The sequence below is a fragment of the Mustela erminea genome, chromosome 12 (assembly GCF_009829155.1).
Source record: "Mustela erminea isolate mMusErm1 chromosome 12, mMusErm1.Pri, whole genome shotgun sequence".
NCBI lineage: Eukaryota > Metazoa > Chordata > Mammalia > Carnivora > Mustelidae > Mustela > Mustela erminea.
Genome location: NC_045625.1, coordinates 35852731 through 35876569, shown reverse-complemented (window position 1 = coordinate 35876569; position 23839 = coordinate 35852731). Strand labels below are relative to the sequence as shown.

At 41.0% G+C, this 23839-nt stretch overlaps 1 protein-coding gene across 7 annotated transcripts in view; it reads left to right on the top strand.

The window, feature by feature from the left end:
* The window catches only part of RUSC2 (RUN and SH3 domain containing 2), a 70631-nt gene that overhangs the window by 29022 nt on the left and 17770 nt on the right, over positions 1–23839 (top strand). Inside the window, exon 1 of one of the 7 annotated variants that reach the window (XM_032307355.1) lies at positions 35–745. The exons of 4 other annotated variants lie outside the window; for them this stretch is intronic. The gene's annotated coding sequence lies outside the window, so the exon portion shown is untranslated. 2 more of the 7 variants (XM_032307356.1, XM_032307354.1) reach the window with 2 other exon arrangements.

The following is a 23839-nucleotide window of genomic DNA, read 5'->3' as shown; positions in this document are numbered from 1 at the left end:
AGCTGAAGGCAGAGGCTTAACCCACTGAGCCACCCAGGCACCCCTGGACTCAGACTATTTTCTAAAGCCTGTCAGAAGATAAGTCACCTCTGGGAAAAGGATTTGACTCTGGCTGAGAATTCTCAGGGACTAGGCCCCCTCCACTAAGAAAAAGCCCAGACTGGAGCCCAGTTCCCTAAGGCTTTGATGGCGTCTAGTGGTCACACTGAGGAAAGAGTGTGTTTAGATGATAATATTTCGTTGAAGGGCGGATAGACTTCTTTTTCTTCTTCTCTTATCTCCCCCACCCTGTCTCCACAACTGGTTTGTGTAATTCAATCTAGATTCTTCTCATAGTCCACCGTGCACTTGTGGCCCTTTATTTACAGCTTTTGAAAGACTGACTGAACAGCAGCCTACCAGCCTGCGAGCCTCAGTCCACTGCCTTGGGGGAGGGGAAGCAGAGAGCACTCTGGCCTTGCTTCCTGGAGCCTAGGAGCCAAAAGGAACAGCCAAAGAAAAAACAAGGGATTGATCACATTGGGCCTTTTTTATCCTAGCTAACTTGCTCCTGCAGATCACACTTGAGAGCTTTCCTCCTAGCAGAGCACCCTAAGCCAGGCCTTTGACTCTCCATCTCTGGCATACTATGCTAGGTTTTGGTGGTTTTCTCCTCCCTTGTGGCTCACCTACACCCAGCATTGGAAGGCTTAATCTTTCCCATCTTCATCTTCATTCCCTCAGTTGAAGAACTTGGTCTGTCAAGGTAGGAACTAAATCTTTCCTAATTCTCTATAGTCTTCTTTCTCCCTAATCTATATCTTCAGAAGGGAAAAGTAGGATTTAGCAAATTCTCAATCTCTAGAGACTCCTAACTGTAGCAATGAGACACCAGGCACCTGGAGGTATAGGTGTGTGTGTGTCTGTTTATTTTTGTTGAAAGGTAGGAGGGTGAGTGGAAGTACATTAATTAACACCCTGCATAGGAACCTTTCCTTGGGCCTTAAGTTTTAATTTGGCTTAGTTTGTAATTAAATATGAAAGGGACCTTAAAAAGTCATGTGATTCAGCTTTGTGCCTCTAAACAGGTGCTATAAGTTGAACTAATGAAGGAATCAAAGTATTGACCTACTGGGGAAAGTTATACACTTGCTGGCTGGATGAGCAGAAGAGAAGAATTTTTTTTTTTTTTCTAGGTATAACCTCTTTTGAGTAAAGAGGGACTCTGGAACAAAGCTAGGTTTATTATTACCAAATTTTAATGGAATAAAGGAAAGCAACTCTTTATAGCTCAATGAGAGTTAGTGGCTTTTAGTTTATTCTTTCCTGCGTATAATTTCCAGTGCTGTAGTGTCCATTCATTGAATTGGGGCCTTGGGAGCTTCGGACACAGCTGAACCTGAAAGGTAAAAGGCTTGGGGCCTAATAAAGGTTCCACCCCTGGATGTTCTGCCAATGATTTTGATTACACTTAAGGTGCCTGCATTTTTCCAGTCCATAAGTGAGGAGATAGACTTGGGGAGAAGAAGATCTACCCAGACCAGGTAGTCCTAGGAAACAGCCCATTCTACTTCAGAACCAGGCCTTTTCTATAGTGTTTATATTGGACTTTAGGGAGTGGACTTGGAGCTGAACCTTTTTGTAACTTAATTTGAGAAGCTGAAAGCAAAACAAGCCCTGTGCTTGGAAAGAGGATTCTATATTAGGGAGTCCTGAGAAGGAAGCAGCTGGGTGTGTCTAGGACAACCCTGCAGGCCTTTTCCAGCACACTCCCAGCATGCTGGCTGGCCTCATTTGGAGTCCAAAATAACATAATACCAGTTCAGCTAGCCTCCTCAGCTAGCAGCAGCAACATGTAACCAGGAAGAAAGACAAATGAGCTCTGGGCATTGGCTGCTATTTCATTCGTGGAATCAGACTGCTGATGCCATAACCAGGTGCTCTCAGGCCTCCAACAGTCTGTTTATTCTTTCCTAGTAGCTAAGTGTGGACACCCACAGGAATCACTATCACACCAATTCTTAAATCTCTGAAATCTTTTTGTGGCATCTCTTACACATTTCAAAGAGAAGTACTTACCTTACAGCAAATTCAGTCTCCATCGAATCTCATGGCCTATAAAGACCTAGAAGCTTGGTAGGCATGGAAGGTAGTTACATAAAACTGATTTTCCTGAATTAATGCAGAAGTTCATTTCTGTACTCAGAAGTAAGTCTGTTATTAATGCAGCTAATTGACGTTGTTTTCCAGGCCTATTTTATTTGGGAGCCATGAAGAAAGAGAGAAGAGATGGTCTCTGTCAGTTAATCATTTATTTCACATTCCATTTCCCTGGCCCAACAAAGCATGTTGGTCAGTCTTGCCTTTGTCTTGAGGTTTTCAGAATTTCTTCCTCCAAGCCCTAGGGTCCCCTGGAAGTGCCTTTGGGGACCCCACAGTGGAGAGAGAGATTTGGAGTATATACAGCTTTAGGCCTCTCCTGCTTCAACCAGAGTAGCTCTGTTTCATGTATGAGGGCTGAAAAAGTTTGAAACCACTGCCGTAACCCTTGTCTCACATACTGAAATGTCCTTCTTGCCTCTTTAGCCCTCTGGAGAGGCATGTTGACAATAATTTTAACAAAATTATGAACCCCTCAAGTTGGGCTCTTAACATAATGCTTATACACAGTAGGATGTTTGTGGTTTGTTTGCTTGCTTGCTTCCTTAACTAACTCCCGAGATGATATTAATTAATGGCCTTGGGATGCTTCTAGATCAGGGAGAAGTATACAGTAGTCATCGATAGTTTTACTTTCCGTGGATTCAGTTAACCCATGCATGTTCAACCATGGTCCTTCTGGAAGCAGATGATCCTCCTCCTCCTGACAGTTGTCAAAGGGTCAGTAGCTGAAAGCACCATCACAGTGCCTGTGTCTTTCATCTCACTTCATCTTATCACAGAGGCATTTTACCATCTTACATCAATACAAGAAGGGTAAGTGTAGCACAGTAAGATACATTGAGAGAGACTTTATTCACTTAACTTTTATTATAGGATATTAAAATTGTTCTATTTTATTATGGGTTATTGTTGTTAATCTCTTGTTATACCTGATTTACAAATTAAACTTCCATAGGTACGTATAGGGAAAAAGCATGATATATATAGGGTTTGGTGCTATGCACGGTTTCAGGCATTCACAAGGTGTCTTAGAACAGAACCCCTGCAGATAAAGGGGGACTACTGTATAGTATGTCATTAGTTTATTTGATTTGTTATGATCTGATCACTTCTGACCTTTCCTACTGGAATCAGTCGTGCAATTTCTGGTGAAAACATGGCTAAAGTTGTTACCTAACATAAGTTTGTTGCTGGTGTAGAGGATAGCTGACTAGGTCACCAGCAAAAGTACTTCCTGTTGATTTCCAAAGAAGAGTGTCTTGAGGTAGGCAGAGTAATTATTGGGAAAGACTTGGGGCAGAGGTCTAGTAAGATCACATAGTCTTATCTATTTTTAAATACTGCTTGCTTTCACTAAAAATTACCTGCCTAGATAGTTTCCAGAACTGTTCAGTGTCTTGACTGTGGAAAATGCAGATCTTTTTCTTTACTGAGGTGCATTTAGAACAACATCCAAGCTCCTTGTCTGCAGCCTCCAGTATACATCTAAATATCTTTTGGGGTTGGTCTGTTTGTTTGTTTTGCTTTATTTTATTTATAATTAACATATGTTTTATGAAAGTCATATATACATTTAGTTTTTTAAAAAAACAGATAATAAAAAAGGACATTTAGTGGAAAGAGTGGCAAACCCCAAATAGTTTGCAAGTTTAGTTAATAGTAATGTGTTCAATGTTAATTTCTTTGTTTTAATAAATGTATGAGGATTATGTAAAATAGGAACAGGGAACTGGTTGAAGGACATATAGGAACTCTTTGAACAATCTTAGATACTTCAAAAATTATTTCAAAATAGTGAATTTGGGGGCACCTGTTGGCTCAGTCAGTTAAGCATCCAACTCTTCATTTCAGCTCAGGTCTTGATTGCAGAGTTGTGAGTTCAAGCCCCACGTTGAGCTCTATGCTAGGCCTGGAGCCTACTTTAAAAAATAAAAATTAGGGACGCCTGGGTGGCTCAGTGGATTAAGCCGCTGCCTTCGGCTCAGGTAATGATCTCAGGGTCCTGGGATCGAGTCCCACATCAGGCTCTCTGCTCAGCAGGGAGCCTGCTTCCCTCTCTCTCTCTGCCTGCCTCTCTGTCTACTTGTGATCTCCCTCTGTCAAATAACTAAATAAAATCTTTAAAAAAAAAATTAAATTAAATAAATAGTTAATTTTCTAAAATGGAAAACTATTCCAAAATAAATAATTTTGAAGAGTTTATACACAGCAATAAAGGTCTTCACAATGAAAAAAAAACAAACAAACAAATAATGCCAGATATGAGACAGTCTGATCATCAAAATCAATACCAACAATAGGTTACAACCCATTCAATTTTTTAAAAAGCCCAAGATTCTGTTTGATACCAAAGGGTGGGAGGGAGGGAGAAAGGGGAGAAAAGATGGAAGCGAGGGAGGGAGAGAGGGAGGAAAGGAAAAAGAAATTTTTCTTATATTAGAATGCCAACTAATAAATGTAGAAAGAGTAATAGCTGATTCAAGCAAAAATCATCAATGGATGTTAGCATTTAAAAAAATTTTTTTAAAGATTTTATTTATTGAGAGGGAGAGAGAGACAGAAGGATCAGGGAGGGTAGTGTGCAGAGGGAGAGGGAGAAGCAGGCTTCCTGCTGAGCAGGGAACCAGACATAGGGCTGATCCCAGGACCCCGAGATCATGACTTAAGCCAAAGGCAGATGCTTAACTGACCCACCCAGGTGCCCCAGATGCTAGCATTTTTTAAGAGCAGTACCAATGCTTTACATTTCCATAAAACACTTACAGTTTATAGAGCACTTTCACACATTGTGTTTTGAGTAAGCTACTGTTCACATCTGTAGCTGGGGGTGTAATGTGTCTCCTTTAGCCTTCACATTCTTTTTTTGCACCTTGTGACACCTGCCCTCCCCCCCATTAAAATAGCCTGGGCAGGAATAGGAATGGTTAGTAGCCAGTGGTTATATTCATTTACGTTTTATTTTTACCACCCCTAGATCTCTGCTATTTTATTATCTTTGAGATTTTATCCTGTATTTAAAACATTTCACATGTAGACACATAGCTTGTATTCTGTATCTGACATTTTTAATACCTGAAGTGCTTGCAGTTTAAATCTGTTATTTGTTGTTTTCTCTGTTATTCATTCGTGGTGTTTTGCTTCCATGTGTATTTGTGATTTTTTTTTTTTAAGATTTTATTTATTTATTTGACAGAGAGAGATCACAAGTAGGCAGAGAGGCAGGCAGAGAGAGAGAGAGAGAGAGAGAGAGAGAGAGGAGGAAGCAGGCTCTCCACTGAGCAGAGAGCCCGATGCGGGACTCAATCCCAAGACCCTGAGACCATGACCTGAGCCGAAGACAGAGGCTTAACCCACTGAGCCACCCAGGCGCCCCTGTTTGTGATCTTTGATATAAATTTTTGTTTGCTCTTTAATTTTGAGAATCCTATCTAGTTAAGGTGGGGTAGTTTCCTCCAGTGAAAATTTGTATCTGCTTCTTCCCCAGAATTGGGGGGAGGGGAACCACCAGCCCCGAATCACTTGGACATACTTCAAAGATCTCAGCTTAATGTGGGAGTCTCAGGTTTGACCCCCCCCCCACCTTTATTGGTCCAGAGCTTATCATTTTGAACACAATTAGAATGTTTTGGGAATTGGCCCACAAGGAACCCTGGCCCTCCTCCTTGTTTACTCCATAGCTCGTGATTTTTTCCTCCTTTAAGGAGTAGCCTGGGAGATTTCTTCTATTTACTGTGAGCCCTGAAATGTTTTCAAAGGTATATGTTCTACTGGATCTAGGTTTTTTTGCAGTAGAAAGGACTCCCTTAATACTTTGTTCACCATATTCAAGGAGAAGTCTCTTTGTATCTTTTGATATCATACGTTTTTTATTTAGCTTTTAAGCCTTTTTCTATACAGTCATCATAAATACCAATCCTATTTGGATATTTAGGATATTTTTAATTTTTTGCTGCAGTGAACATCATTGTAGAAATGAAGGTAAATCAGGGGTTGAGGATATTGAGAAAAAGTATAACTTATTGTGGGCAAGGGTTCCAAATTCAAATGCTTTATAGGATCCTGGCAAATAATGCAGATGAATAAAACGAACCAATGAAGCTGCAAAAGACTATAAGGAGTGGTGCGAACATGTCAACCTGAAGGGCACATGCCTATCTTATGAAGGCAGCCGCTTCTCAACTCCAGTCAGTGGTTACCATCTAGAAATGAGAGCCTGGTATGGTCAGTTCTCATTCTTCGAGCGAGACAAACTGGAAATCCAGATGATGATGATGATGATGATGATTTTTTTTTTTAAGAAATCTCCAAAATGTTTATGGGGGCATTTTGACTGCAAGCCACATAAAACTCGTTGACACAAAAGATATGACTTTGCAGTGTATGTTCTAGGATCATAACAGAATAAATGGTAGCAAAGTGCTTACTGAAGACACAGCTGCTTAGTCATCTTTCCATCCTCAGTATGAAAATTGAGAGAAATGAGAGGCTAAGAGTTTAAGATCTTGGCATTGAGATTTTTTTTTAATAAGGCTCAGCCTTTTGGTTTTCAGTCTATCTTCCTCCCTTCCCTCCCCTCCTGTCCTTTCCCCTCCCCTCAGCTCAAGGTTGCAGGGAGGGCCAAAGGAAATAGGAAGAGAGCATTCCAGATATCTTCCCAGTGGAAAGCCAAAACTCAGAATTCTTAATAAATTTGGCATGTGAGGGAACATGATTGAATAAGTAGGAAGGAACTTTGAATGTAGCATTAAGGAATTGGGATTATCTTGTAGGCAATAGGGAGCCTTGAAAACTTCTTAGTAATAAGGTGACATATTGAAGACAGTGCTTTGAGGAGGTTAATCTTGTGTCATCATATAGGATAGCTGGAAGGAAGAAGCCAGAATGAAAGCCATAAAACTAGTAGAAAGACTATAATAATTCAGAGGAGAGAATAGTGCAGATCTGAATTAGAACAATTGGAGTAGGGGTGGGAACTTGAGAGGCAATATAATGAGTGGTTAAGAACACTGACTTTGGAATTAGACAGATCTGTATCTGAATCCCAGATCAGATATTTACTGTGTTACCTTGGGAAAATGATTTAACACCCCTGAGCCTCATTTCTCATCCATAAAATAGAAATAATAATACTTAGCTTAAAGAGTGGCTATACAGATTAATGAGATGATGTAAGTGCTTAGCATAATCGTTGAAATATAGTGAAAGTACAATTAATTATTAGATCCATGCCTAAAACACTGGAAAAAAAACTCAGCATGACTTGGTTGATTGTCTGAATATAAAGAGAGAGTCCAGATGACTCTTGGTGTTTTCAAGCTTGTGTTACTGATCAAAGAAAGCTGATTTAAAATAGAAAAATCAGGGGCACCTGGGTTTCTCAGTGGGTTAAGCCTCTGCCTTCGGCTCAGGTCATGATCTCAGGGTCCTGGGATAAAGCCCCGCATTGGGCGCTCTGCTCAGCAGGGAGCCTGCTTACCTCTCTCTCTCTCTGCCTGCTTCACTGCCTACTTGTGACCTTTGTCAAATAAGTAAATAATAAAAAAAATAAAATAGAAAAATCAGTTTGACTTTAGATATGTGGAATTTGAGGTAATGGTAAGAAGTGTATAGTAGGCTATTAGAGATTTGATTCTGGAAATTCTGGTAGAATGTAAGATTTAGAAATCAGCAGCATAATGGGAAGGGCCAAGCAGTTCTCAAGTTAGAAAGACTTCACCTCTGAGCCTTGCTATAAATCTACGTTTTTTTCCACTGTTATTTTTTAAATTTTACAATTTGAGTAAAGTTGACTATAAATCTACATGTATATGTGTGACAGGTATTTTTTTATTTTTTTAATTTAAATTCAGTTAACTAACATATAATGTATTATTTATTTCAGAGGTAGAGGTCAGTGATTCATCAGTCTTATATAGTACCCAGTATTCATTACATCATGTGCCCTCCTTAATGTCCAACGTCACTAGTTAACCCATCCTCCCACCCACCACCCCTCCAGCAACCCTCAGTTTTTCCTATGATTAAGAGTCTCTCTCTCTCTCTCTCTTTTGTTTTGTTTAAGATTTTATTTATTTCTTTGACAAAGAGAGACACAACCAGAGAGGGAGCGCAAGGAGAGGAAGTAGGAGAGGGAGAAGCAGGCTCCCCACTGAGCAGGAAGCCTGATGTGGGGCTCTCCTGGGATCATGACCTGAGCCAAAGGCAGACACTTGATTACTGAGCCACCCAGGCGCCACAGATTAGGAGTCTCTTATGGTTTGTCTCCCTCTCTGATTTCATCTTGTTTTATTTTTTCCTCTCTTCCCCTTTGATCCTCTGTTTTGTTTCTTAAATTCCACATATGAGTGAGATAGTATAATTGTCTTTCTCTGACTGACTTATTTTGCTTAGCATAATACCCTCTAGTTCCATCCAGATCATTGCAAATGACAAGATTTCATAATTTTTTTTAATGGCTGAGTATTCCATTACACACACAAACACACACACACACACCACATCTTTATCCATTCATCTGTCTGTGGACATCTGTCCTCTTTCCATATTTTGCCTATTATGGACATAGCTGCTATAAACATTGGAGGGCAGGTGCCCCTTTGGATCACAACATTTGTATCTATGGGGTAAATACCCAGTAGTGCAACTGCTGGGTTGTAGGGTAGTTCTATTTTCAACTTTTTGGGGAACCTCCATACTGTTTTCCAGAATGGCTGTACCAGCTTGCATTCCCATCCTTGTTTACATCCTTGTCAACATCTGTAGTTTCCTGACTTGTTAATTTTATCCATTCTGACTTCTGTGAGGTTATATCTCATTGTGGTTTTGATTTGTATTTCTCTGATGCTGAGTGATGTTGAGCATTTTTTCCATGGGTCTCTTGGCCATTTGTATGTCTTCTTTGGAGAAATATCTGTTCATGTCTTCTGCCCATTTCTTGATTGGAGTTTAATAAGTTCTTTAGAGACTTTGGATACTAGCCCTTTATCTGATAAGTCATTTGCCAGTAACTTCTCCCATTCTGTCATGTGTCTTTGGTTTTGTTGACTGTTTCCTTTGCTGGACATAAGCTTTTTATCTTGATGAAATCTCAATAGTTCATTTTTGCCTTTGTTCCCCTTGCCTTTGGAGAGGTGTCTAGCAAGAAGTTGCTGTTGCTGCCTGTGTTCTCCTCTAGGCTTTTGATGGATTCCTGTCTTACATTTAGGTCTTTAATCCATTTTTTAGTCTGTTTTTGTGTATGGCATAAAGAAATTCATTCTTCTGCATGTGGCTGTCCAATATTCCCAGCACTATTTGTTGAAGAGACTGCCTTTGTTCTATTGGATATTCTTTCCTGCTTTGTCAAAGATTAGTTGACCATAGAGTTGAGGGTCCATTTCGGGGTTCTATATTCTGTTCCATTGATCTTTGTACATATTTTTGTGCCAGTACCATACTGTCTTAATGATTACAGCTTTGTAATAGACCTTGAAGTCTGGAATTGTGATGCCTCCAGCTTTGGTTTTCCTTTTCAACATTCCTTTGGTTATTTGGGATCTTTTCCAAATAAATTTTAGTTTGCTTGTTTCGCTGGTGGTATTTTGATAGGGATGGAACTGAATGTATAGATTGACTTGGGTAGCATAGACTTTTTAACAATATTTGTTCTTCCTACCCATGAGTTAGTTATTTGTGTCTTCCTCAGTTTCTTTCATTTATTTGTGTCTTCCTCAATTTCTTTCATAAGTGTTCTATAGTTTTCAGAGTACAGATCCTTTAACCTTTTTGGTTAGGTTTATTCCTAGGTATCTTACGGTTTTTGGTACAGTTGTAAATGGGATCAATTCTTTGATTTTTTCTTTCTTCTGTCTCATTGCTGGTGTATAGAAATGCATCTGACTTCTCTGCATTGATTTTATATCCTGCGACTTTGCCAAATTCCTGTATCAGTTTTAGCAAATTTTTGGTGGTGTCTTTTGGATTTTCTACATAGAGTATCATGTCATCTGCGAAGCATGAAAATTTGACCTCTTCTTTGCCAATCTGGATGCCTTTTATTTCTTTTTCTTGTCTGATTGCTGAAGCTATGACTTCCAGTACTTGTTGAGCAACAGTGGGAAGAGTCAACATCCTTGTCATGTTCCTGATCTTGGGGGAAAAGCTCTCAGTTTTTCCACATTGAGCCATCCTATATGGCTTTTATGATATTGAGGTATGTTCCCTCTGTTCTTGCACAATGGAGAGTTTTTATCAGGAAAAACTCTATTATATGCTGTATTTTGTCAAATGCCTTTTCTGTGTCTATTGAGAGGATTATATGGTTCTTGTCCTTTCTTTTATTAATGTGGTATATCACATTGATTGATTGATTGATTGATTGATTTGCAAATGTTGAACCACCCCTGCAGCCCACTTGGTATGGTGAATAATCCTTTTAATGTATTATTGGATCCTATTAGCTAGTATCTTGGTAAGAATTTTTGCTTCTATGTTTATCAGGGATATTGGTCTGTAGTTCTTCATTTTGGTGGGTCTTTGTCTGGTTTGGGGATCAAGGTAATGCTGGCATCATAGGATGAGTTTGGAAGTTTTCTTTCCATTTCTATCTTCTGCAACAGTTTAAGAAGAATAGGTGTTAATAATTCTTCAAATGTTTGGTAGAATTCCCCTGGGAAGCCATCTGACCCTGGACTCCTATATCTTGGGAGATTTTTGATTACTGATTCAATTTCTTTGCTAATTATGAGTCTGTTCAGCTTTTCTGCTTCCTCTTGTTTCAGTTTTGGTAGTGTATATGTCTCTAGGAATGCATCCATTTTTTCCAAATTGCCTAAATTGTTGGTGTATAGTTGGTCATAATATGTTCTTATAAAGGTTTGTATTTCTTCAGTATTGGTTTTGATCTCTCCTCTTTCATTCTTTTCTTTTTAGTAAGTCTGGCAAGGGGTTTGTCAATCTTATTTATTCTTTCAAAGAACCAGCTCCTAGTTTTGTTGATCTGCTCAACTGTTCTTTGTCTTCTGTTTCATTGATATCTGCTCTAATCTTTATTATTTCTCTTCTTCTGCTGGGTTTAGGCTTTATTTGCTATTCTTTACCAGCTTCTTTAGGTTTAAGATTAGGTTGTGTACTTGAGACCTTTCTTGTTTCTTGAAAAAGGCTTGTATTGCTATATACTTCCATCCTAGGACTGTCTTTGCTGCATCCTAAAGGTTTTGAACAGTTGTATATTCATTTTCATTTGTTTCCATGAATTTTTAAAATTCTTCTTTAATTTCCTAGTTCACCTGTCCATTCTTTAGTAGGATGCTCTTTCACCTCCATGTATTTGAGACCTTTCCAGATTGATTGAGTTCCAGTTTCAAAGTATTGTGGTCTAAAAATGTGCAGGGAATAATCCCAATCTTTTGGTACTGGTTGAGACCTGATTTGTGACCCAGTATGTGATCTATTCTGGAGAATGTTCCATGTGCACTTGAGAAGAATGTGTATTCTGTTGCTTTAGGATGGAATACTCTGAATATATCTGTGAAGTCCATCTGGCCCTGTTGTCATTCAAAGCCCTTGTTTCCTTGTTGATCTGCTTAGATGATCTGTCCATTGCAGTGAGTGTGGTATTAAAGTCCCTTCCTATTATTGTATTATTATCAATGCGTTTTTATTAAACAATGAAGAAAGACTGATATAAGAAGAGGCACTAGGGCGCCTGGGTGGCTCAGTGGGTTAAGCCGCTGCCTTCGGCTCGGGTCATGATCTCAGGGTCCTGGGATCGAGTCCCGCATCGGGTTCTCTGCTCCGCGGGGAGCCTGCTTCCTCCTCTCTATCTCTCTGCCTGCCTCTCTGCCTACTTGTGATCTCTCTGTGTCAAATGAATAAATAAAATCTTTAAAAAAAAAAAAAAAAAGAAGAGGCACTAGGAAGTTTGGTGTTACAGAAGCCAAAGGGAGAAGAGGGTTTCAAAAGGAGAAGATAGCTAAGAATCAGAAAATTTAAGTAATGTAAGTTCAAAATTAAACTAGTTCAGATAGTCCAAGTATTATAAGAAGATAGACTTCTGGTGGTTAAGAAATGGTTAAGGAGAAGCTAAAGTTAATATAGTCTATTTTTAAAGAACTTTTGTGTTTTGTTTTGTTTTTTTTTCAGATTTTATATATTGGGGCGCCTGGGTTCAGTGGGTTAAGCCTCTACCTTCGGCTCAGGTCATGATCCCAGGGGCCTGGGATCGAGTCCCGCATAGGGCTCTCTGCTCAGCAGGGAGCCTGCTTCTCCTCATCTCTCTCTCTGTCTGTCTCTCTGCCTATTTGTGATCTCTCTCTCTGTCAAATAAATAAATAAAATCTTTTTAAAAAAAAAAAAGAATTTATGTATTTATTTATTTGACAGAGAGAGAGAGATCACAAGCAGGCAGAGAGGCAGGCAGAGAGACGGGGGGAAGCAGGCTCCCAGCCAAGCAGAGAGCCTGATGCGGGGCTTGATCCCAGGATCTTGAGATTGTGACCTGAGCCGAAGGCAGAGGCTTAACCCACTGAGCCACCCAGGTGCCCCGAACTTTTGTGTTTTTAAAAAGAAAGAAAGAAAGAAAGAGGGAATTGTCTGAAGTCCTTGGGTTGACATGCCAGCAATGCTGGAGATGCCGCTTTCTGTACACCTGAAATTCCACCATCCCCACCCAGTTACAGAGACTTCAAAAACTGCTATCTCTGTGGAGCTGACCAACACTATTCCCTAGGCTGCTGCTTTTTGTTTTTAACAGTTTTATTGAGATATAATGGAGGTACATGTTTCATCATTTGAAGTATACAATTTAGTTGTTTTTAGCATATTCATAGAGTTGAGCAACAGTCACCATAATCTAATTTTAGAACATTTGCATTATCCCACAAAGAAATCCCATACCTATTAATAATCAATCTCTATTTTCCCCTTCCCAAGTCCCTGGCAACCACTAACCTACTTTTTGTCTCCATTGATTTGCCTAATCTGGACATTTCATATAAATGCGGTCAAACCATATGTGACCTTTTGTATTTGGCTTCTTTCATTTAGCATAATGTTTTCAAGGTTCATCTGTGTTATAGTGTGTTTCAGTATTTCATTCCTTTTTTTGTTGTTGTTGAATAATACTCTTTTTTATGAACATACTGCATTTTATTTATCCATCTATTGAAGGGCACTGAGGTTGTTTGCACTTTTTGGCTATCATGAATACTGCTGTGAACACTCATATATGCAAGCTTTTTTTTTTTAAGATTTATTTATTTATTTGACTGAGAGAGAGATCACAAGTAGGCAGAGAGAGAAGGGGAAGCAGGCTCCCTGCTGAGCAGAGAGCCCCATTCAGGGCTCGATCCCAGGACCCTGAAATCATGACCTGAGCCGAAAGCAGAGGCTTAACCCACTGAGCCACCTAGGCATCCCCATATACAAGCTTTTGTGTGAATATATGTTTTCATTTCTTATCTAGTATAAGTATATATCTAGGAGTAGAATTTCTGGGTCATATGTTAACTCTATATTTAAGATTTCAAGGAACTTCCAGACTGTTTTCCAAAGTGATTATACCATTTTACAGTCCTCCCAGCGATGTATGAGGGTTCTGATTTCTCTACATCATCAACACTTGTTATTATCTGTCTTTTAGATTTCAGCCATTCTAGTAGGGTGAAGTGGTATCTCATTTTAGTTTTGGCTTGCACTTCCCTGATAACAAATGATGTTGGGGATTCTTTTAATGTGTTTGTTGACCATTTTTATGTCTTCTTTGAAGAAATATTTATTCAGATCCTTTGCCCATTTTTTAATTGAGTTATATGTCTTTTTATTCTTGAGTTGTGAGAGTTCTTCATATATTCTGGATAGAAATCTCTTATCAGAAATTTGATTTGCAAGTATTTTCTCTCATCCTGTGGTTTGTTTTTTTTTTTTTTTCATTATCTTGATTATGTCCTTTGAAGCGCAAAAGCTTTAAATTCTCACAAAGTCCACTTTATCTGTGTTTTCTTTTGTCACTTGTACTTTTGGTATTGTTATAATATTAATATATTATTTAGACAAGAATATATTGCCTAACTCAAGATTATGAAGAGTTATTCCTTTTTTTAAGCTTTCTTTTTTTTTTTTTTAAGATTTTATTTATTCATTGGACAGAGATCACAAGTAGGCAGAGAGGCAGGCAGCGGGGGAGGGAGGAAGCAGGCTCCCCACTGAGCAGGGAACCCAATTTGGGGCTCGATCCCAGGACCCTGGGATCATGACCTGAGCCGAAGGCAGAGGCTTTAACCTAAGCTTTCTTTTAATAGACTCCCCCCCAACGTGAATAGCAGGGTCTTGTAAGCCTTTTGAGTCAGATCTGTCTACCATTCACTCTCATTTACACTCAAGGCACATTTCTTTTACACTACTCTCGTCCAGCAAGATTTGGACTAACCACCTTGTATCTGCCAACCACTGTGCTAGGTTTGTGGGAAACAGAACAAAAATGATTCTGTCCTACACACTGGGTATTGGGCAAAGATGAATTTAACTGGGACACCTGGGTGGCTCAGTGGGTTAAAGCCTCTGCCTTCAGCTCAGGTCGTAATCTCAGGGTCCTAGGATCGAGCCTCGGGCTCTCTGCTCAGCAGGGAGCCTGCTTCCCCCTCTCTCTCTGCCTGCCTCTCTGCCTACTTGTGATCTCTCTCTGCCATAAATAAATAAAATTTTTAAAAAAGATGACCTGAGCCGAAGGCAGCAGCTTAACCTACTGAGCCACCCAGGCGCCCCTAAAAAAGATGAATTTAACTTGGATTTTGCAGTCAAAAGAGACATTAAAGTAGATATGAAAAAAGAACATTAAACATATCAAAGGACAAATGATTTATTTAATAAAACTGTTCATGGACTGATACTACTTTTTGATGAAGTTTGCATCAGTACACAATGAAATGAGAAAAATTATGACAATATGCTTTCTCTTATGCAATGATTATAGTTGATGTGAAGTTTTATTATTATTTTTTAAATGGTGCTATTAGGCAGTGTAAGAAATTAGCAATCCCATATAGATCTACTGGTTTTTGTGGGATTCTTTTCTTGTCTGTAAAACCAACAACCTGTAGCCACAGGTTCAGAAGACAGGAAGATCATTTCTGGCAGTGAAGACTTGATGAAGGAACTGATTTGAGCCTTGTAGAATTTGGATAATTCTGAATACAGGCAACTATAATAGGTAGGAGAATGTGAATAAGGGTGGCAGAGTGGAAATGAGATTATGAAACAGGTTTGAAGGACTACATGATGGGGTGTCAGAAGTAAGTTTGTGTAGAGAGAGAGTAGTTAGATAGCCAAGATGGAGGATCTTGAAAGCCAAAATGAGTTTGAACTTGATTCTCTGCGTAATGGGAAACCATTAAAAGGGGCAATAGGAGTGACGTATTGAAGAAAGATGGTACTTTAAAGAGATGAATCTGGCGGTTGTGGAAGGTAAATTGCAAGTGAGAATACTAATTAGGAGCCAGTTGAAGTTTATAGTGTGACAAAATTTTTTTGTTGTTGCTAACCAGAAAATAATTTGATCTTTCATCAAAAGCACTACAGATTTTTAGGGGCACCTGGGTGGCTCAGTGGGTTAAGCCTCTGCCTTCAGCTCAGGTCATGATCTCAGGGTCTTGGGATTGAGCCCCACGTTGGGCTCTCTGCTTAGCGGGGAACCTGCTTCCTCCTCTCTCTCTGCCTGCCTCTCTGCCTACTTGTGATCTCTCTCTCTCCCTGTCAAATTAATTTAACAAAAAAAAATCTTAAAAAAAAAAAAGCATAGATTTCTAGCAATAGTGGGTAGAAAGTAGGTGATGATATGGTGAAATAAGCCAAGCATTGAAAATTTGAAAGTTACCAACATTTCCTAAATAGTGGCTCTCCAGTGTGATACATGGCTTAGCCTCACAGAAATTTCAGGGAACAAGATCCTGGACCTAGAAATCTTACAGTAAGACGCTAGAAGTCCAAGCACTTGGTCATGGAGAATGACTTTGTCCTACCCTAAAGCTGCTTATCCAGCCCACTTTGAGGTGTCTGTCAGGGGAGAGGGAAGTACAGCTATACCTCAGAGATATTATAGGTTCTGTTCCAGATCACCGCGATAAAATGAATGTTGCAAAAAAGCAAGGGAAATGAATATTTTGGTTTCCCAGTGCCTATGAAAATTATGTTTTTACTATACTATAGTCTGCAATAGCATTATGTCTTTTAAAATGTACACACCTTAATTAAAAAAATACTTTATTGCTGGGGCACCTGGGTGGCTCAGTTGGTTAAGCAACTGCCTTTGGCTCGGTCATGATTCTGGAGTCCTGGGATCAAGTCCTGCATTGGGCTCCCTGCTCATTGTGGAGTCTGCTTCTCCCTCTCACCTCTCCACTCTCGTGTTCTCTTGCTCTCTCTCATTCTCTCTCTCTCTCTCTCTCTCTCAAATAAATAAATAAAATCTTTTTAAAAAATTCTTTATTGCTAAAAATGTCAGCCATCATCTGAACTTTCAGTAAGTTGGAATCTTTTTGCTGGTGGAAAGTCTTGCCCTCGATATTGAGGGCTGCTGACTGATCACGGTGATGGTTGCTGAAGGCTGGGGTGGCTGTGGAAGTTCTTAAACTAAGACAACTAAAGGGGCATCTGGGTGACTCAGTCCGTTAAGCATCTGATTTTGGCTCAGGTTGTCATCTCAGGCTCCTGGCATCAAACCCCACATCAGGCTCCCTGGTTAGCTGTAGGAATCTGCTTGTCTCTCTGCCCACCCACCCCCAACTTGTGCTCATGCGTGGGTGTTCTCTCTTTTCTCTCTCTCTCAAATAAATAAATAAAATCTTAAAAAAAAAAAATAGGACAGTGAAGTTTACTGCACCAATTGACTCTTCCTTTCACAAGCAATTTCTCAGTAGCATTTGATGCTGTCTGATAGTGTTTTACCCACAGTAGAACTTCTTTTGAAATTGGAATCCATTCTCTCAAACTTTGCCACTGCTTTATTAACTAAGTTTATGTAATTTCTAAATTCTTTGTGTCATTTCAGCAGAATTTACAGCATCTCCACCAGGAGTAGATTCCATCTCAAGAAACCACTTTCCACTTTCTTTGCTCATCGATAAGGAGCAACTCCTCATCTGTTAAAATTTTATCCTGAGATTATAGTAATTCAGACACATCTTTAGGCTCCACTTCTAGTTCTCTTGCTATTTCCATCATATCTTCACTTACTTCCTTCACTAAAGTGTTGAACCTCCTCAAAGTCATCGTTTAGGTTTGGAATCAACTTCTTCCAAACTCCTGTTAAATGTTGATATTTTGACCTCTTCCTATAAATTACCAGTGTTTTTAATGGCATCGGGAATGGTGAATCCTTTCCAGAAGCTTTTCAATTAACTTTGCCCAGATCAATCAAAGAAATCACCACCTATGGCAGTTTTAGCCTGATGAAATAAATTTCTTAAACAGTAAGACTTGAGGGTGCCTGGGTGGCTCAGTCAGTTAAGCATCTGCCGTTGGCTCAAGTCATGAACCCACGGAACTGGGATTGAGTTCCACATAGGGCTCCCTGCCCTGTGGGGGGACTTCTTCTCCCTCTGCCTCTCTCTTTTTCTTTCTCTCATGAAAAAAATAAAATCTTCAAGAAAATAAAATTTAAAATTTAAGAATTAAAAAAAAAATAAGGCTTGAAAGTTAAAATGACTCCTCGATCCATGGGCTGCAGGGTGGATATTTTGTTAGCAGGCTTGTACATCTCCATCAGAGCTCTTGGGTAACCAAGTGCCTTGTCAATGAGCGGTAATATTTCAAAAGGAATCTTTTTTCTGAGCAGGAGGTCTCAACAATAGGCTTAAAATTAAGTTCAGCAAGCCATGTTGTAAACAGATGTGCTGTCATCCAGACTTTTTTCCGTTTACAGAGCACAGGCAGAGCAGATTCAGCAGAATTCTTAAGGGCCTAGGATTTTCAGAATAGTATATCAATCCGGTTTCAACTTAAAGTCACCAGCTAGCTGCCTTAGCCCTGAGCAAGAGAGTCAACCGGTCCTTTTACAGTTTGAAGCCAGGCATTGACTTCTTTCTCCTTTCTAACTCTGAAAGTTCTAGAAAGCATCTTCTTCCAGTAGAAGGCTATTTCATCTTCATCAAAAACCTGTGGCTTAGTGGAGCCACCTTCATGAACGATCTTAGCTGGATCTTCCAGACCTTGCTGCAGCTTCTGCATCAGCACCTGCGGCCTCACCTCGCGCTTTGATGTTACAGAGACGGCTTCATTCCTGAAACCTCAGGAAGCAACCCCTGCTAGCTTCCAGCTTTCTCCTGAAGCTTCCTCACCTCTCCCAGCCATCACAGAACTGAAGAGTTAGGGCCTTGCTCTGGATGAGACTTTGGCTTAAGGGACTGTTGTGGCTGGTCTGATCTTGTATCCAGACCACTGAAACTTTCACTATAGCAACAATAAGTCTCTTGCTTTCTAATGATTCATATGAAAAGTGCTACTCATGCTACAGCAGAGTAGCACTTTTAATTTCCTTCCAGAAATTTCTTTTGCATTTACAACTTAGATAAGCATTTGGCACAGAGACCTACCTTTTGGCCTATCTCAGCTTTCAAAACACCTTCCTCACTAGCTTAATCATTTCTAGCTTTTAATTTAAAGTAAGAGTTGTACAACTCTTCCTTTCACTTGAAAACCCTGAAGCCATCTTACGAATTTTAATTGGCCTAATTCCAATATTGTGTCTCAGGGAAGAGGGAGGCCCACAGGGAAGGGGAGATACAGGTGAGTAGCCAGTGAATAGAGCAGTCAGAACACACAACATTTATGAAGTTCGCTATCTTATATGGGTATGATTCATGGCACCCCAAAATAATTAACAACAGCTTTATATCAAGGATCACTGATCACAAGTCACCATAACAAATATAATAATAATGAAAAAGTTTGAAATATTGTGAGAATTCTAAAATATGACACGGCGACACAAATTGAGTAAATGATGTTAATGGCACTGAGAGCCTTGCTCCACAGAGTTTTGCCACAGACTTTCGATTTGTTTAAAAAAAAAGTAGTATTGAAAACATAGCAAAACAAAGTTCGGTGATAGGAGGTATGCTTGTACAGTGACACCATATCTGCCACTTTCAGCTTCCCTGTGAGGATCACTAATGGTTAGTTTTAGGAAACAGACTCCCTTTCTCCTTCTCTTCCTCACTGTTTCTGCTTTATAGGATCATGGTGCCATGTCCCCTCAAAAAAAGATCAAGGTTGGAGGTAGGTTTTGGGGTTCTCACCTGCTTCTGTTCTCTCTACAACTCTGTACCTCCCAGCATATCGTCAGTGGCCTCATGGGTCTCACAGGGAATAGAAGAAGCAATAAGGGAGAGAAACTACATCTCTTCTGTATCCTGAGTGGTGGCTGTTGTGGTCCCGGCCAGTGGACACCAGGCTTCTTTCTAGGGACCTGAAATCCAAGGGCTTGGCTGTGGAATCCAGATACTGGTCAACACTGGGAGGAGACCTAGACCGGGCTAGTACTTGGGGGCCAAGCCCAGCTTGTGACTATCTCTGTGTTCAAGGGTGGCAGCAGGGAGTGGTGGCATGAAGTGGACAGTGTTGTTGCTTGCTATACAGTTGGCTCTGGCTGTGACTTCTCCACTGTTCACTGATCCCCACAGAACTGCCCCAGAACGAGTAAGGTGGAGCTTACAAGGGCTCTGTAGGTCTACAGGTAGAACTGAGATGTTTCTGTGGCTAAGGGGAGACCACTCCCTTTCCTTAGCCTTCCTTTCCCTAGGAAAAGAAGCTTCCTGGCCTCTCACCCTGGCCAAATGGATTCTGCCTCATCACAGGCCCAGCTGGACCCCACTCGGCACATGTCCAAAAGCTAATGTAGGTGAAAGGGAAAGGTTCTATTCCGGCCACACTAACAGGCCCTCTGAAAATCCAGGGAACTGAATTGGACCCTTGTTAGGAAGGGGCCTGTTGCCAGCTTGGTCCTCAGTCTCACTACCACCCAGTGTATAGAAGAAGCCTGCCTGTGGCCCAGTCTCCCTTTTTTTCTGAGACAGACCTCATTTCTCTGAAGAGGCACACCCTAAATTGCCTAGTGCTAAGTCCAGCTGGGATCCACAAGGACTCTGCCTGCTGGTAGACTGATGACAGGTCCTTACAACCTCCCTTCAAGGTTCAGGAACCCCCTCCCAGGCTGGCTGCCCCACCCTGAGGCTCGTCTGGAATCTTAGTGAAAGGAAAAAGCTGGAAAACAAGGAGTCATTCAGAGTGGGTTGAAGAGAGGAGGGAGAGGTTTCTGGCTAAGATCTAAAAGGAGAGGCATAAAGAAAGGAAGCTCTAAGCCTCTGCCCAGACTTTCCCTGAGACTCCTAAGGACAAGAGAGAAGCTAGGTAGGCCCGGCTCTCTCCCTAATTTTCTTCGCTTCTTTAGAGCTCTCAGCCTTCCAGCACTGCCCGCCCTCTGTGGCTGACTCCTTTCCCTCCCCTCCCCCCTCCCTGGGCTAAAGGGCCCACAGGGACTGACAGGGAGGGAGGCTGAGTGGCTGTACTGTGGGCATGCCTGCTCCTTTCCCTTCCCCCTTCCCTTAGCAGCAACGTCACCGCAGCACCAGTGGCAGCGGCGGCAGCAGCAGTGAGGATCCTGGGGCTGGGATTGCGCAGGCTCCCTGCATTAGCAACGATGCCATTGTATTAGCAGAAATCAGATCTTAGGAAATCGGTTCAGTTCCCTCTGTGTGGTCCTGTGGAACAATGCCTCAGCTGGAACTGTCAAGGTAGAGCTTGGTTGGAGTGCAAAAGGAACAGAAGCCTCCGGGTACAGCTCAAGGCTCCTTACAGAGGTATGGCTCAGCGGAGCTGGGGGAGGGGCAGGGCAGAGACGCTAGGATAACCGATCAGCACATTTGGGCCCTGGTTTCTGAGGGTTGGCTTTGTCTTTCCGAAAGAGAGAGAGCGAGTGAGCAAGAAAGAGGGGGAGAGCATGAGAGCAAACATTAGCTGAGCTCATCCTTGCATATATTTGTGCTGTGGTGCAGAGGCTTGGGCTAATGCTGTTTTGTCAAGAAACAGATCCCCTCCTTCCTCTCTGGGCGTTTCTAATGAAGTACTATAGTGTGGGCCAGGGTGGAGGGGTTCAGATCTAAGAACAAAGGCTTAATGGGAGGAGACACCCCCAAACCTATTATAAGTTTATGATGGAGAAAATGCAGGGATTTGAGCAGCTTTCAAGAGGAGGGGCTGGGAAACATCCAGCCCATTCCTTTTCCTCCATACAAAAACATACATACCTATGGACACACATATCTTCTGGTACCATGGAAGCCAATAGGTTCTCGGTAAGGATGGAATAAGAAAGAATGTTGACCAAGAGGCTCCACAGTCTACTGGGGGCACACAGGGAGGTGGTCACTGTTATGCTGAGGGCACCTGACTTGTTACCATCGGTCTCCTTATACAGACCTAGATTCCTAACAGGAAGGGACCTGACCATAAGCTGATACTCCCAAATGCACCCTCTACCCCTCTCCTCCCTCAGTCCTGCCACAGAGGGGACCCAGACAGGAAAAAGGTTATCCGTCCTACTGATGCTCCTCATGGGACCTAAGGTCAAGGTCAGATTGTTAGAGATTAGCAACTGAGTACCACTGTCATCCCAGTCCTCCTTCAGAAGGCCCAAAAAAGAGGGAAGGCGTTCAATGACTGGCAGAGAGATGCTGATGACCAAAAACAGAGGAAACCTTTCTTCTGGAGTGTAGAACATTTTCCTGCCCAGAGTTACCTTATTGCTGAGCAGAGTTCCTTAAATTCCCATTTCCATTCACCACCTTGGTGGATGATTCAAAAATATGCTAATAGGAGTCAGTAGTTCCACTTTGTGCAAATATGTGGTTGGGGAATACACTGGGAAGTTGTGGGAGGTTGTTAGTTCCCAGGAAGCATCTAGGAATGTGAACTACAGAACAGGAAAAGGGGGCCTTGGGAACTATGAAGGGGGCAGGGAGATGAGGACCAGGAGCTGCAATAGAAGGTGAATTGAAGACTGTTTAGTAACACTCATATTACTGGGGCAGTAATATTGAAAGAGACAATGGGTTTAGAGAACAGAGAAGTGGGTAAACACAAATTATGTAAGTGGAGGCTAGAGTGCGGGCCTATACAGGAAAGGTAGGAAGCAGCCTGGCAGGGTAAATGCCAAGACTTTAGGAAGAGGGTGTGGCCCTGATCATTTTCTTTGGGAGGGAGTTGTAGTAGAAATAATTAAGAATTGGGCAGACCTGAGTTTGTGTCCCATCTCAGCTGTGTAATTATGAGCAGACTACTTAACTCTTGCTATGCTTCAGTTTTCTCATGTGTAAAATGGAAGTGATCATGCCTACTTTAAAAGATTAGAGTGGTGGGGCACCTGGATGGCTAAGTTGGCTAAGCATCTGACTCTTGATTTCTCCTCAGGTTATCATCTCAGGGTCATTGAGTCTCACATCGGGTTCTGTGCCCAGTGGGGAGTCTGAGATTCTCTCTCTCCCTTTGCCCCTCCCCACCCATCCCTCTCCCCCTAAAATAAATAAATAAATCTTTAAAATTTATAGGGGAACTAGAGATGACATATGTAAATCACCTGGCATGCAAGAGATCAATGAATGATCACTAATAAATAGTATTGTTATGATAGGCCAGGAGACACCAATTTGGGATGGGAGCCAGGAAAAGGGCTCTCATGGAAAGCTTACCCTGGTTCTAGAGAGCTAGACTTCCTCACTTGATGCTGGCTGAACCCACCACTATCTGTCTAGTAATCATAGCTAGAAGGCCCATCTTCTGAGAGCTTTCTTCCACTTTCTTCCTATTCTGGATTCTCTGTTCCTTCTGCGTCTTCATCTTCCATGTCTCTCCACTTAATCAGGTTACAGAATGAGTCTGGAATTAGCTCTTCTACCCATTGTTTTCTCTTTTACTTTATTAGAGTTCATGGGCTGCAGTATTAAACTTGTATTATTATAGAAAAAGTTATTCCCAAGAAAGAAGTCTAAGAGGTATGTGCTCTGTGGTGTTTGAAATAAAGTCACATGTACAGTATACTCTCATTACATTCTTAACTGATCAAAAGGTAAGATTCCTAAGTCCTGTCTTAATCTGTCATTTATTCATTGAGTGATCTTGGACAAGTCCTTTTGTTTTTCTGATTGTTGCTTTCCTCATTTTTTAAAATGAAAGTGGCTCTGCCCACTTTGGTGAGTTGTTGTGAGGATCAGTGAGACAACATATTTGGGGGAGGGGGGCAGAGGCATGAGTACAAAATCGCATAGGATGTCTGCAGAACTTCACCTTAGTTGGCTGACCTAGAGTTGTCTGTGAAGGAACTCTTGGGCAGGCATTTCCCTTGGTTGTGTGGAGATCAGGGAGGAATAAGACCTTCTCTAAGATACAAAAATATAAAATGAATCCACCAGTGATGTAGTTTTATAGTTAAAATAGGATTCAACACAACCTAAATATAAAAGCTAAAATTATACAGCTTTCAGGGGGGAAAAAAGGAAAAATTTTCTTCATGATCTTGGGATAGGCAAAGACATTTTAGATAAGACATGAAAAGCTTTAACCATAAAAGAAAAGAAAAGATAAATGTGATTTTATATAATTAAAAACTTCCCATTAATTGAAAAGCAACATTAAGAAAACAAATGTAGGGACGCCTGGGTGGCTCAGTTGG